Source organism: Panthera pardus, unplaced genomic scaffold, assembly GCF_024362965.1.
Source record: "Panthera pardus isolate Hobbes unplaced genomic scaffold, ASM2436296v1 HiC_scaffold_24, whole genome shotgun sequence".
In the NCBI taxonomy this organism is placed as follows: Eukaryota; Metazoa; Chordata; class Mammalia; order Carnivora; family Felidae; genus Panthera; species Panthera pardus.
Window position 1 is genome coordinate 22,289,430 of NW_026526810.1, and position 13,210 is coordinate 22,302,639.

At 36.3% G+C, this 13,210-nt stretch overlaps 1 protein-coding gene and 1 non-coding gene across 4 annotated transcripts in view; both read right to left on the reverse strand.

Moving 5' to 3' along the window:
* Window positions 1-13,210, reverse strand: part of SCAPER (S-phase cyclin A associated protein in the ER) — a 504,168-nt gene that overhangs the window by 296,797 nt on the left and 194,161 nt on the right. The gene's annotated exons all lie outside the window — the stretch shown is intronic.
* LOC109262642 (U1 spliceosomal RNA) lies at window positions 6,336-6,500 on the reverse strand. The gene has a single exon (XR_002077853.2). It is a non-coding gene; the product is annotated as a U1 spliceosomal RNA (small nuclear RNA).

Sequence of the window (13,210 nt, forward strand, 5' to 3'; positions counted from 1 at the left end):
ATTTATTTGGAGAAACAATAGCTGGAAACTTCTTGAATCTGGGGAAGGAAACAGAAATCCAGATCCAGGGGGCACAGAGATCCCACAACAAACTCAATCCAAGGAGGTCCAAACAAAAACAGAGGGTAATTCAAATGGCAAAATGTAGTGATAAAGAGATTTTTTAAAATTATTTTTTAATATGAAATTTATTGTCAAATTGGTTTCCATACAACACCTAGTGCGCATCCCAACAGGTGCCTTCCTCAATGCCCATCACCCACTTTCCCTCCCTCCCACTCCCCATCAACCCTCAGTTTATTCTCAGTTTTTAAGCGTCTTTTATGGTTTGCCTCCTTCCCTCTCTGTAACTTTTTTTCCCCCTTCCCCTCCCCCATGGTCTTCTGTTAAGTTTCTCAGGATCCACATAAGAATGAAAACATATGGTATCTGTCTTTCTCTGCCTGACTGATTTCACTTAGCATAACACTCTGCAGTTCCATCCATGTTGCTACAAAAGGCCATATTTCATTCTTTCTCATTGCCAAGTAGTATTCCATTGTATATATAAACCACAACTTCTTTATCCATTCATCAGTTGATGGGCATTTAGATTCTTTCCATAATTTGGCTATTGTTGAAAGTGCTGCTATAAATACTGGGCTACAAGTACCCTATGAATCAGCACCCCTGTATCCCTTGGGTAAATTCCTAGCAGTGCTATTGCTGGGTCAATAAAGAGAATTTTAAAAGCAGCAAAAGAAAACAGTTACATACAAGGGAAACCCCATAATGCCATCAGCTAATATTTCAGCAGAAACTTTGCAGGCCAGAGGGAGTGGCATGATATATTCAAAGTGCTGAAAGAAAAAACCGGCAACCAAGAATACTCTATGCAGGGGCGCCTGGGTGGCTCAGTCGGTTAAGTGGCCAACTTCAGCTCAGGTCATGATCTTGCGGTCCATGAGCTCGAGCCCTGCGTCGGGCTCTGTGCTGACAGCTCAGAGCCTGGAGCCTGTTTCAGATTCTGTGTCTCCCTCTCTCTGACCCTCCCCCATTCATGCTCTGTCTCAAAAATAAATAAACGTTAAAAAAATTAAAAAAAAAAAAAAAGAATACTCTATGCAGCAAGAAGAGGCAAAGAGTTTCCCAAACAGAAGTTAAAGAAATTCATCACCATTAAGCCAGCCTATAAGAAATGTTAAAGGACATTCTTTGATGGAAAGGAAAGACCATAAGCAGGAATAAGAAAAGTAGGTAGCACAAAAGCAGTAAAATTAAGTACATCTATAAAAATCAGTCAAGGGATTCACAAAATAAAAAGATATAAAGTATGACACCATACATTTAAAATGTGGTGGGGAGAGAAGTAAAAATTAAGTGATTTGAGAATGGGTTCAAACTTTATAGATGGCTATATGCATAATATATTATACATAAACCTAATGGTAACCACAAATCAAAAACTGTTAATAGATACACAAAAAATAAAGAGAAAGAAATCCAAGTACATTACTAAAGACAGGACACTGTGCGAGAAGAGAGCAAGAGGAAAAATAAAGAGAAAGAATTCCAAATACATTACTAAAGGAAGCAGAGCACTGTGAGAGAAGAGAGCAAAAGAAAGGAACAGAGAAAAACTGCAAAGACAACCATAAAGCTAGTAAAAAAAATGCTAATAAAAGTACATGCCTACCAATAATTACTGTGAATGTAAATGGAAATACCAGTTCAATCAAAATACATAGGGGGACGGAATGAATAAAAAGCAAGACCAATCCATATGCTGCCTGTAAGAGACTCATTTCAGACCTGAAGACACAAGAAGATTTAAAGTGAAAGTATGGAAAAGTGTTCATCATGCAAATGGCATGAAAAGAAAGCCAGGGTAGCAAAACTTTTCCGGGACGAAATAAACTTTAAAACAAAGACTGTAAGAAGAGACAAAGAAGGATGCTATATGATCATAAAGGAAACATCCAACAAGAATATATAACAATTGTAAATATTTATGCACCCAATAGGAAAGCACTCAAATACATAAAGCTACTATTAACAAACATGAAGGCAGTAATCAGTAGTAATTCAGTAATAGTAGGGGGCTTTAAAACACCACTTACATCAATGAACAGTTCATCCAAACAGAAAATCGACAAGAAAACTGGGTTTGAATGACACACTGGACCAGATGGATCTAACAGATATATTCAGAACATTCCATCCTAAAACAGAACACAATTTCTTTTCCAGTATACATGGAATATTCTTAATAGATCATACAAGGCCAAAAAACAAGTGTTAACAAATTCAAAAAAAGGAAGTCCTATCATCCATCTTTTCTCACCACAATGCTATGAAACTAGAAATTAACCAGAAGAAAAGTTCTGGAAAGAACATAAATACATGGAGGTTAAATAACATGCTATTAAGCAATGAATGGGTCAATCAAGAAAGCAAGGAGGAAATCAATAAAACATGGATACAAATGAAAATAAAAACACGACAGTTGAAAATCATAGGGATGCAGCAAACGTGGCACTAAGAGGAAGTTTATACTAATACAGGCCTACTCAAGAAGCAAGAAAAATCTCAAATAAACAACTGAACTTTATATCTAAAGGAGCTAAAAATAAATAAAGTAAGTAAGTAAGAAAAAAAACCCAAAACCAGTAGAAGGAAGGAAATGATAAAAGATCAGAACATAAATAAATAAATTAGAAACTAAAAAAACCATAGAACAGATCGATGAAACCAGGAGATTGTTTTTTGAAAAAAAGAAAAAGAAAAAAAAATGATAAACTTCTACCCAGACTCATCAAAATAAAGAGAGGACTCAAATAAACAAAATCAAGAATTAAAGAGAGAAATAACAATCAACACCACAGAAATACAATTATAAGAGAGTAATATGAAAAAGTATATGCAAACTAACTAGGCAACAATGAAGAAATGGGTAAATTCCTAGAAATATATAACCTACCAAAACTCAATCAGGAAGAAATAGAAAATTTGAAAAGACTGATCACCAGCAATGAAAGTGAATTACTAATAAAAAACTCCCAACAAACAAAAGTTTAGGACCAGATGGCTTGACAGATGAATTCTATCAAACATTCAAAGAAGACTTAATATCTATTCTTCTCAAACTATTTAAACAATAGAAGAGTAACATTTCAGTTTCATTTTATGAGGCCAGCATTATCACCATATCAAAACCAGATGGCAACACTAAAAACAAAGAGAATGACAGGCCAGTATCTCTAATGATCATACATGCAAATATTCTCAACAAAATATAAGCAAACCGAATCCACCAATACATTAAAAAAAATTATTCACCATGATCAAGTGGGATTTATTCCTGGGACACAAGGGTATTTCAATATTCACAAATCTATCAATATGATATATTAAATCAACAAGAGAAAGGATAAAAATCACATGATCATTTCAACAGATGCAGAAAAAGTATTTGATAAAGTGTAATATCCAGTCACAAGAACTGTCAACATAAGAGATTTACAAGATACATACTTCAACATAATAAAGGTCATCTATGAAAAACTCACAGCTAACATCATACTCGATGGTAAAAACTAAGTGCTTTTCCCCTTAGATCAGGAACAAGACAAGGATGTCCACTATTACCAGTTTTACTCAACATAGTCCTAGAAATCTTAGCCACAGCAATTAGACAAGGAAAAGAAATAAAAGGCATCCAAATTGGTACAGAATTAAGCAAAATATTCACTACTTGCAGGTGACATGGTATTCTATAGAAAATCCTAAAGACACCATCAAAAAACTCCTAGAAATAATAAATGAATTGATTAAGGTCACAGAACACCAAATCAATACACAGAAATCAGTTGCATTTCTATACACTAAAAATACAGTAGAAGAAAGAGAAATTATGAAAACAATTCCATTTATAATTGCACCATAAATAACAAAATATCTAGGAATAAACTTTACCAAGGAGGTAAAAGACCTGTATCCTGAAAACTATAAACATTGATGGAAGAAACTGAAGACGACACAAACAAAGGGAAAAACATTCCATGCTAATGGATTGGGAGAAAAAATATTGTTGAAATGGCCATCCAAACCAAAGCAATTTACAGACTTAATGTAATCCCTATCAAAGTATCAACAACATTTTTCACAGTACTAGAATGAATAATCCTAAAATGTGTACGGGATCACAAAAGGCCCCAAATAGCCAAAGAAACTTGAAAGAGAACAAAACTGGAGGTTTCATAACCCCAGATTTCAAGATAAACTACCAAGCTGTAGAAATTAAAACCGCATAGTATGGCACAAAAATAGACACATAGATCAATGGGTAAGAATAGAGACCCCAAAAATAACCCCACAACTATATGGGCAATTATTTTCCACAAAAGAGGCAAGAATATGCAATGGGAAAAAGACAGTCTCCTCAACAAATGGCTCTGGGAAAAGAGTACAGCTATATGCAAAAGAACAAAACCAGACCACTTACTTCCACTATAAACAAAAATAAACTCAAAATGGATTAAAGAACTAAATGTGAGACCTGAAACCATGATAATCCTAGAAGAGAACATACACAGCAATTTCTTTGACATTGTCTGTAGCAACATTTTTCTAGATATGTCTCCCCATACAAGGGAAACACAAACAAAAATAAACTACCAGGACTTTATCAAAATATAAAGCTTTTGCACAGCAAGGGAAACAATCAACAAAATTAAAGGCAACCTTACAGAATGGGCCATATCCGATAAAGGGTTAGTATCCAAAACAGATAAGGAACTTACACAAGTCAACACCCCAAAAACAAATCCAATTAAAACTTGGCAGAAGACATTAACAAACATTTCTTCAAAGATGACATACAAATGTCCAACAGGTACATGAAAAGATGCTCAACATCATGTATCATCAGGGGAATGCAAATCAAAACCACAGTGAGATACCAACTCACACCTATCAGAATAGCTAAAATAAAAAATACAAGAAATAAGTATTGGAGAGGATACAGAGGAAAAGGAATGCTCATGTACTATTGGTGGGAATGCAAACTGGTGCAGACATTGTGGATAACAGTATGGAAGGTCCTCAAAAAATTAAAAATAAATTACCTTTGATCCAGTAAGTGTACTACTTTATGTATTAACCCAAAGAATATAAAAACACTAATTCAAAAAGATATATGCACCCCTATGTTTACTGCAGCATTATTTACAATATCCAAATTATGGAAGCAACCCAAGTGCCCATCAACAGTTGAAATGATAGAGATGATGTGGTGTGTGCGTGTGTGTAATATTACCCATATGAAAAATGAAATCTTGCCATTTGAAACAACATGGCTAGATCTACAAGGTATAATGCCAAGCAAAATAAGGCAGTCAGAGAAAGGAAAATATCTTATAATGTCACTCATATGTGGAATTTAAGAACCAAAACAAATGAATAAAGGAATAAAGAGACAAACAAAAAACCAGACTCTTAAATACAGAAAACTGGTGGTTACCAGAGGGGAGTGGGTGGGGCGATGGGTGAAACAAGTGACGGGGCTTGAAAGTACACTTAACATAATGAGCACTGAGTAATGTATAGACTGCTAAATCAGTATATTGTATACCTGAAAATAATATAACACTGGATGCTAATTATAATGGAATTAATTTTAAATAAGATTAAAAGAAAAAAGTTCAAAAATTTAACAAAATAAAAACTTAAGAGGTAATAAAAAAAACAAGCCTTAGAAAACTAAAATGACTAGAAAGACATAGACATAAGGACTAGTATTAACAATTACAAACTTACAGAACTAAGACTAAACTGTTAGTTAAAGGCTAAAGAAAATAGTATATCATGGCTGTGCCTCAGATTTTTCACAGTATTACTATTGAAAAAGGCAGAAAGAATGGGGAAAACTTATGAACAAAATTTTAAACTGTTCTCAGCAATTACATTGGTAGTAGGAGTAGTGGTAATGTCATTCTAAACCAGTTTGTGTGTAATGTGGGATGAAGTAAAGGAGATTATGGATATTATAATTGTATCATTCTCTGTGTCTTCAATTCTCTGAATTTTTGGTATGGAAGAAAAGAGATACAGTTAAAATACAGAAGAGGTTAAATAAAATGCCTATAGTCCTAAATTTAAATTTTAAGAATTCATGAGCCCATCATATTTAAAGAAAAAAATAAAACCTATGCACACACACATAAGTATATATGAGTGCAAATACACAGTTCATATACAGATCACATACATTTTATTTATTTCCTAATTCTGTTCACAATGACCTACTCAATAGTAATTAGCAACCCTAATATACCATTTCTTTTTTTTTTTTTAATCAGGGGAAAGCGTGAATGCAGTCCCCCACTACCACAAATTATGCAGTCGAGTTTCCCACATTTGGGGAAATCGCAGGGGTCAGCACATCCCGAGTGCAATGGATAAGCCTCGCCCTGGGAAAACCACCTTCCTGATCATGGTATCTCCCCTGCCACGTTAAGTATGCTAATATACCATTTCTTAAAAGTAACAAGGACTTCCAGTGAAATGACTGATCATAAGGGTAAAAAGATTGCCATACAAAGTAGCAGGATAGCTATCAAATTCAACTAGGCTCATGTCAAAAGAATTTGATAGCAAACTTTTTAAGAGACTCCTACTGACCAAAATATGGCATAATATGAGCTTCAAAAAAGAATATTTGCAATGACTGAAACCCATCAAAAGTATTTAAATCCATGAGTTTTCAATAATACACATTTAACGGATGCCTGGGTAGCTTAGTCAGTTAACCGTCTGACTTCAGCTCAGGTCATAATCTCTCAGTTCGTGGGTTCAAGCCCTGCATTGGGTTCTATGCTGACAGCTTGGAGCCTGGATATTGTTTTGGGTTCTGTGTCTCCCTCTCTCTCTGTCCCTCCCCTGCTCATGCTCTGCCTCTTTCTCTCTCAAAAATAAATAAAACATTAAAAATTTAAAAAAATACACATTAAAAAAAACTAGTTGGATGTCTTTGCAGGATATTAGAGAACAAATTCATTATTTTTAAAAGTGGCAAAAAACAAATTTATCCTGCCATTCAGTAACCAAATAGTAGATGAGGGAAAGCATCTCTTTATAAATATACACAAACAGTAAATGAAAATGAATTATAAAATTGGAGTATACCCCTATCCATTAATTCATGGGTATAGGTATCCATTAATTAACAGCTAATACATCAATATAAGAAAAAGAAAGACAATCAAGACATTATGTTCATCTTGGTGAAAGAACTGAACACCAACTATAGAACTATAGTTCCCAATTATAGAACTCAATACAAATTACGGATTTCGGTTGAACCTTACTCTGATCAAGCCTCTAGGTTCACCTGACATGGGCATGTAATAGAGGACACAGGGAAAACTTCCACTGGACAGTGTACAGTAATAGAGCCTTAGAAAGTCACATTATTCCTTAGTTAGGAACTGAATTTCCTAGTCCTATAAGTCCCTCTTATAGCTAGAAATAGCCTGACTGAATTCTAATCAATAGAATATGAATGCATGCTGAGTGTTTGAAGGTCCATTCACTTTATTCCTCTTCAGCAGACTGGAACACTCTAACACAGCTCTGAGCCTGAAGGAGAGGGCATATACTACAGGATGACAGAGAAAGATGGGTCGCTGAAAAACCAAATGGCATTTGATTCCACTCATAAACTGGAATCAGAAAAAAAATAAAAAGAATCAGGCCTATAAATACACAGAACAAACTCATAGTTAACAGGGGGAAAGGGGTGAATAGATGAAGGGGAGTAGAAGATACACACTTCCAGTTATGAAATGACTAAGTCACAGGGATAAAAGGCACAGCATATGTAATAGAGCAAATGATACTGTATTAGCCATGTAATAGGACAGACAGTAAGTAGTTACATGTGTGGTGAACACAGCATAATGCATAAATTTGTCAAATCACTAAGATCTACACCAGACACTAATATAACATTGAGTGTCAACTACACCCAAATAAAAATAAAATAGAAAGAAGGAAAGAAAAAAGGAAAGACAACATGGAATAAATCTACCCTGAATACTTCTACTGTTAACATCAGGGCAATACTGTAAGAAATAAAATTCCGTGTTCTCAAAATCATTGTATTTTTGTTGTCTTTATTAAAGCAGATTAGTCTTCTACTCTAATGAAATTATGTAAAAAAATTACATATATACCTATAAATATCTTTGTATACTTATATGTGTATATGCATATGTATAAAGAAAATAAGGCAGGAGGAGGAGTTTAGATGGCAGAGGAGTAGGGAAACCCTAAGCTTGCTTCATTGCTCAAATGCAGCTAGATAAATATATCATTTTGAACACCCAAGAAATCGATCTGAGAACTGAGAGAGCAAAAATGCTCAATTAGAGGTGAAAAAATAGCCACATAGTGGAGGGGAGGAGCTGCAGACAGTTGATCTGGGGAGAGAAGAGCTGTGGGTGCTGTGATGGGGAGGGAGCCCTGGCTGCCAAGAGAGGGGCGAAAAAGAAAGACTGAAAGTGCATATGGGGAATTGTACAAGAAAAACTTCCCCAAAACCACTGACTGAGGAAGGAGCTGAACACCACAAGTTTTTATAAGCAGAGGAGCACAAAGTCTGAAGTTCTGGAGGTGTGCACCATCTCCAGGATTGTGCCTGGTAGGTTTAGTGGTGCTCCCATGGGGAAGAAGGGCAGAGACCTGGCAGAGGCAGCATGGTCTAAGTATCCCTGGGGTCACATGGGAAGTAGTTCCCCTGCTTAAAGTGCATTTGGGAAAGGTGGCAAGGTCTCTCCGGGGCAAAAGACCCAGTGGATGCCAGTGAACTGCCCATTCACTAAATAGGAACAGGGACTCTGGCTGAGAGCAGCAAGCCTTGGTGCGGGCTTTCTGCTATGCTTTATCATGAACTCCCAGCTGCTGGGCGATTGTGTAACCAATTTCTGGGAGAAGCTGGCACTGGCCACAGTGTAAGATCCTCCCCCAGAGGACCAGTGCAGGTCCACACAATGGATCTCTAATAAAATTTGGAGTTTTGAAACCTAGCCATGTGCCTGAAATAGAACACAGGAATGATGTGCTGCCTGGCAGGCAGACAGCTCAGATGCAGGCAGGGTGAAGGCAAGGATCTGGCAGAAGCCAGGGACAGAAAAGAGGTGATTGTTTGCTCTTCTATGAGGGCTTCCTAAAGAGTGGCAGGCGCAAGATCCCTGCTCTGAGGATGAGAAAGTGGGACAACACCATTTTCACCACACCCATCAGCACTGACCAACTTCAATGAGCTAGTAAGTGCCATCAAAGTGGAAGCTGGAGCTGCTTACACCAAGTCTCCTAACCTGTGCTCTGCAGGCACATCTCCACCTGAGAATCAGCGCAGTAGGTCCCACCCCTAGAGGACCAGCATAAACCCTTTGCACACACAAAGTCTACTGATCATAGAGTACTACAAAGTTTCAGCTCTAGGGGAAATAGGATCTAGCTTTTTTGGTTTTCTCCCACCTTGGGATACAGAAAAAGCAAGTTTTTAATTTTTTATTTTAAAATTTATTTTATTTTATATTATAAATACATACATATATCCACATCCACATACATATACATATACATGATCCAGATTCTTTTAATAATCAGACCAAAACACACCTAGGATATAGCTTCCATTTTTGCTTAGTTTTGTTTTTTTACCTTGAAAATATACCAAGACAGAGGAATTCATCCTAGAGGAAAGAGGAAGAAGTCATGGCCAGGGATTTATTCAGTACAGATGTAAGTTAAATGTCTGAACTCGAATTAAAACAACAATTATGAGGATGCCACCTGGGCTTTAAAAAAAAGCATAGAAGACACTAGAGAATCCCTTACTGCAGTAATAAAAGAACTCAAAACTTAGACCCAAATTAAAAATGCTATAACCAAGGTACAAACCTGAATGGATGTCAGGACAGGGAGGACAGATGAAGCAGAGGAACGAATCAGTGACAGATAAGATACAATTATGAAAAACAATGAAGTTGAAAACAACAGAGATAGAAACATATTGTATCACAAATGTAGACATACAGAACTTATCAACTCCTTAAATTGTAATAACATTCGTGTCATGGGCATCTCTGAAGATGAAGAAAGACAAAAGGGGCAGAAAGTTTATTTGAGCAAATGATAACTGAAAATTTCCCTAATGTGGGGAAGGAAACAGACATCAAAATCTAAGAAGCACAGATTTGCCATTAAATTCAACAAAAGCCAGCCATCACCAAGACATATTATAGTCAAATTCACAAAATACACAGACAAGGAAAGAATCCTGAAAGCAGCAAGGGAAAAAAAAAGTCTTTAACCTACAAGGGAAAATAGATCAGGTTTGCAGCAGACCTCTCCACAGAAACTTGGCAGGCCAGAAGGGAGTGGCAGGATACAGTCAACATACTGAATGGGAAAAAATATAAAGCCAAGAATCTTTTATACACCAAGCCTGTCTTTTAGAATAGAAGGAGAGATAAATACTTTCCCAAACAAAAACAAAAGGAGTTCATGTCTACAAAACCTGACCTGCAAAAAATATTATAGGGGACTCTTTCAGTGGGGGGAAAAAAAGACCAAAAGCAACAAAGACTATAAAGGACCAGGGAACATCACTAGAAGCACCAAATCTACAGGTAACACAAAAGCAGTAAATTCATGTCTATCAATAATCACTCTGGGAGTGCCTGGGTGGCTCAGTTGATTAAGTGTCTGACTTTGGCTCAGGTCATGATCTTGCATGAGTTCGAGCCCCACGTCAGGCTCTGTGCTGACAGCTCAGAGCCTGGAGCCTGCTTCAGATGTCTCCGTCTCTCTTTACCCCTCCCCTGCTTGGACTCTGTCTCCCTCTCCCTCACTCGCTCTCTCTCAGAAACAAATTAAAACATTAAAAAAAAAATCACTCTAATGTAAATGGTCTAAATGCTCCAATCAAAAGACACAGGGTGTCAGAATGGTTATGAAACAAACAAACAAACAAGACCTATCTACATGCTGCTTACAAGAGACTCACTTTAGAGCTAAAGAGACCTGCAGATTAGAAATAAGGGATGGAAAACCATCTACCATGATAATGGACATCATAAGAAAGCCAGAGGAGCCATACTTATATGAGAAAAATTAGATTTTAAAACAAAGACTATAACAAGAGATGTAGGAGGGCATTATATCATAATTAAGAGGTCTATCCATCAAGAAGATCTAACAATTATAAACATTTATGCCCCCAAATTGAAAGCACCTAAATATATTAATTAATAACAACCATAAAGGAACTCATTGGTAATAATACAATAAGAGTAGGGGACTTTAATACCACACTTACTGCAGAGCATCTAAGCAGAAAATCAACAAAGAAATAATGGCTTTGAATGACACACTGGACTGGATGGACCTAACAGATATATTCAGAATATTTCATCCTAACGCAGCAGAATACACATTCTTCTTGAGTGCACATGGAACATTCTCCAGAATAGATCACATAGTGGGTCACAAATCAGACCTCAACAAATACAAAAAGACTGAGATCATACCACGAATATTTTCAAATGACAACAATATGAAACTTGAAGTCAACCACAAGAAAAAATATGGAAAGCCCTCAAATACACAGAGGTTAAAGAACATTCTACTAAAGAATGTATGGGTTAACCAGGAAGTTAAAAAACAAATAAAAAAGTACATGGAAGCAAATGAAAATGAAAACACGACTTTGAGATGCAGTAAAGGCAGTCTTAAGAAGGAAGTTTATTGTAATACAGGTCTACTTCAGAAAGCAAGAAAAGTCTACAATATACAACCTAACCCTATACCTAAAGGAGCTAGGAAAAGAACACCAAGTAAAGACTAAAGCAAGCATAAGAAGGGAAATAATAAACACTAGAACAGAAATACATGATATAGAAACAAGAAAGAACAGTAGAACAGATCAACAAAACTAACAGCTGGTTTGTCAAAAGAATTAACAAAATTGATAAACCCCTAGCCAGACTTATCTAAAAGAAAACAGACTCAAATAACAATCAACACCACAGAAATACAAATAATTATAAGAGAATATTATGAAAAATTATATGCCCCAAACTGGCCAAACTGGAAGAAATGGACAAATTCCTAGAAACATACAAACTACCAAAACTGAAACAGGAAGAAATAGTTACTTTGAACAGACACATAACCAGCAAAGAAACTGAATCAACAATCAAAAATTTCCCATCAAACAAACATCCAGGGCCAGATGGCTTTCCAGGGGAATTCAACAAGACATTTAAAGAAAAGTTAATGCGGAGTCTTCTCAAACTGTTTCAAAAAACAGCAATGAAAGGAAAAATTCCAAACTCCTTCTACAAGGCCAGCATTACCTTGATTCCAAAACCAGACAAAGCCTGACTAAAAAGAGTTATGGGCCAATATCCCTGATAAATATGGATGCAGAAATTCTCAACAAGACAGTAGCAAATTGAATCCAAAGTGCATTAAGAATTATTCACCACGATCAAGAGGGATTTATTCCTAGGCTGCAGGTCTGGTTCAATATTCGCAAATCAATCATGATATACCACATTAATAAAAGAAAGGAGAAGATACATATGATTCTCTCAATATATGCAGAAAATCATTTCACAAAATACAGCATCCATTCTTTTTAAAGTTTATTTATTTTGAGAGAGAGAGCATGTGCACAAGCAGGGAGGGGCAAAGAGAGGGAAAGAGAGAATCCCAAGCAGGCTCTGCACTGTCAGCGCAGAGCCATAAGCAGGGTTCAAACTCATGGAACCATGAGATCATGACCTTAGCCAAAATCAAGTCAGATGCTTAATTGACTGAGCCACCCAGGCACCCCAATACAGCATCCACTCTTAATAAAAACCCTTAAAAAAGTAGGGATAGATGGAACATACCTTTACATCATAGAGGCCACATATAAAAGAGCCACAGCTAATATCATCCTCAATGGCAAAAAAGTGAGATCTTTTCCTCTGTGGTCGGGAACAAGACAGGGATGTCCACTCTCATATTACTATTTAACATAGTACTGGAAGTCTTAGCCTCAGCAATCAGACAACAAAAAGAAATAAAAGGCATCCAAATCAGCAAGGAAGAAGTCAAACTTTCACTATTTGCAAACGACATGATACTCCATGTAGAAAACCCAAAAGACTCCACC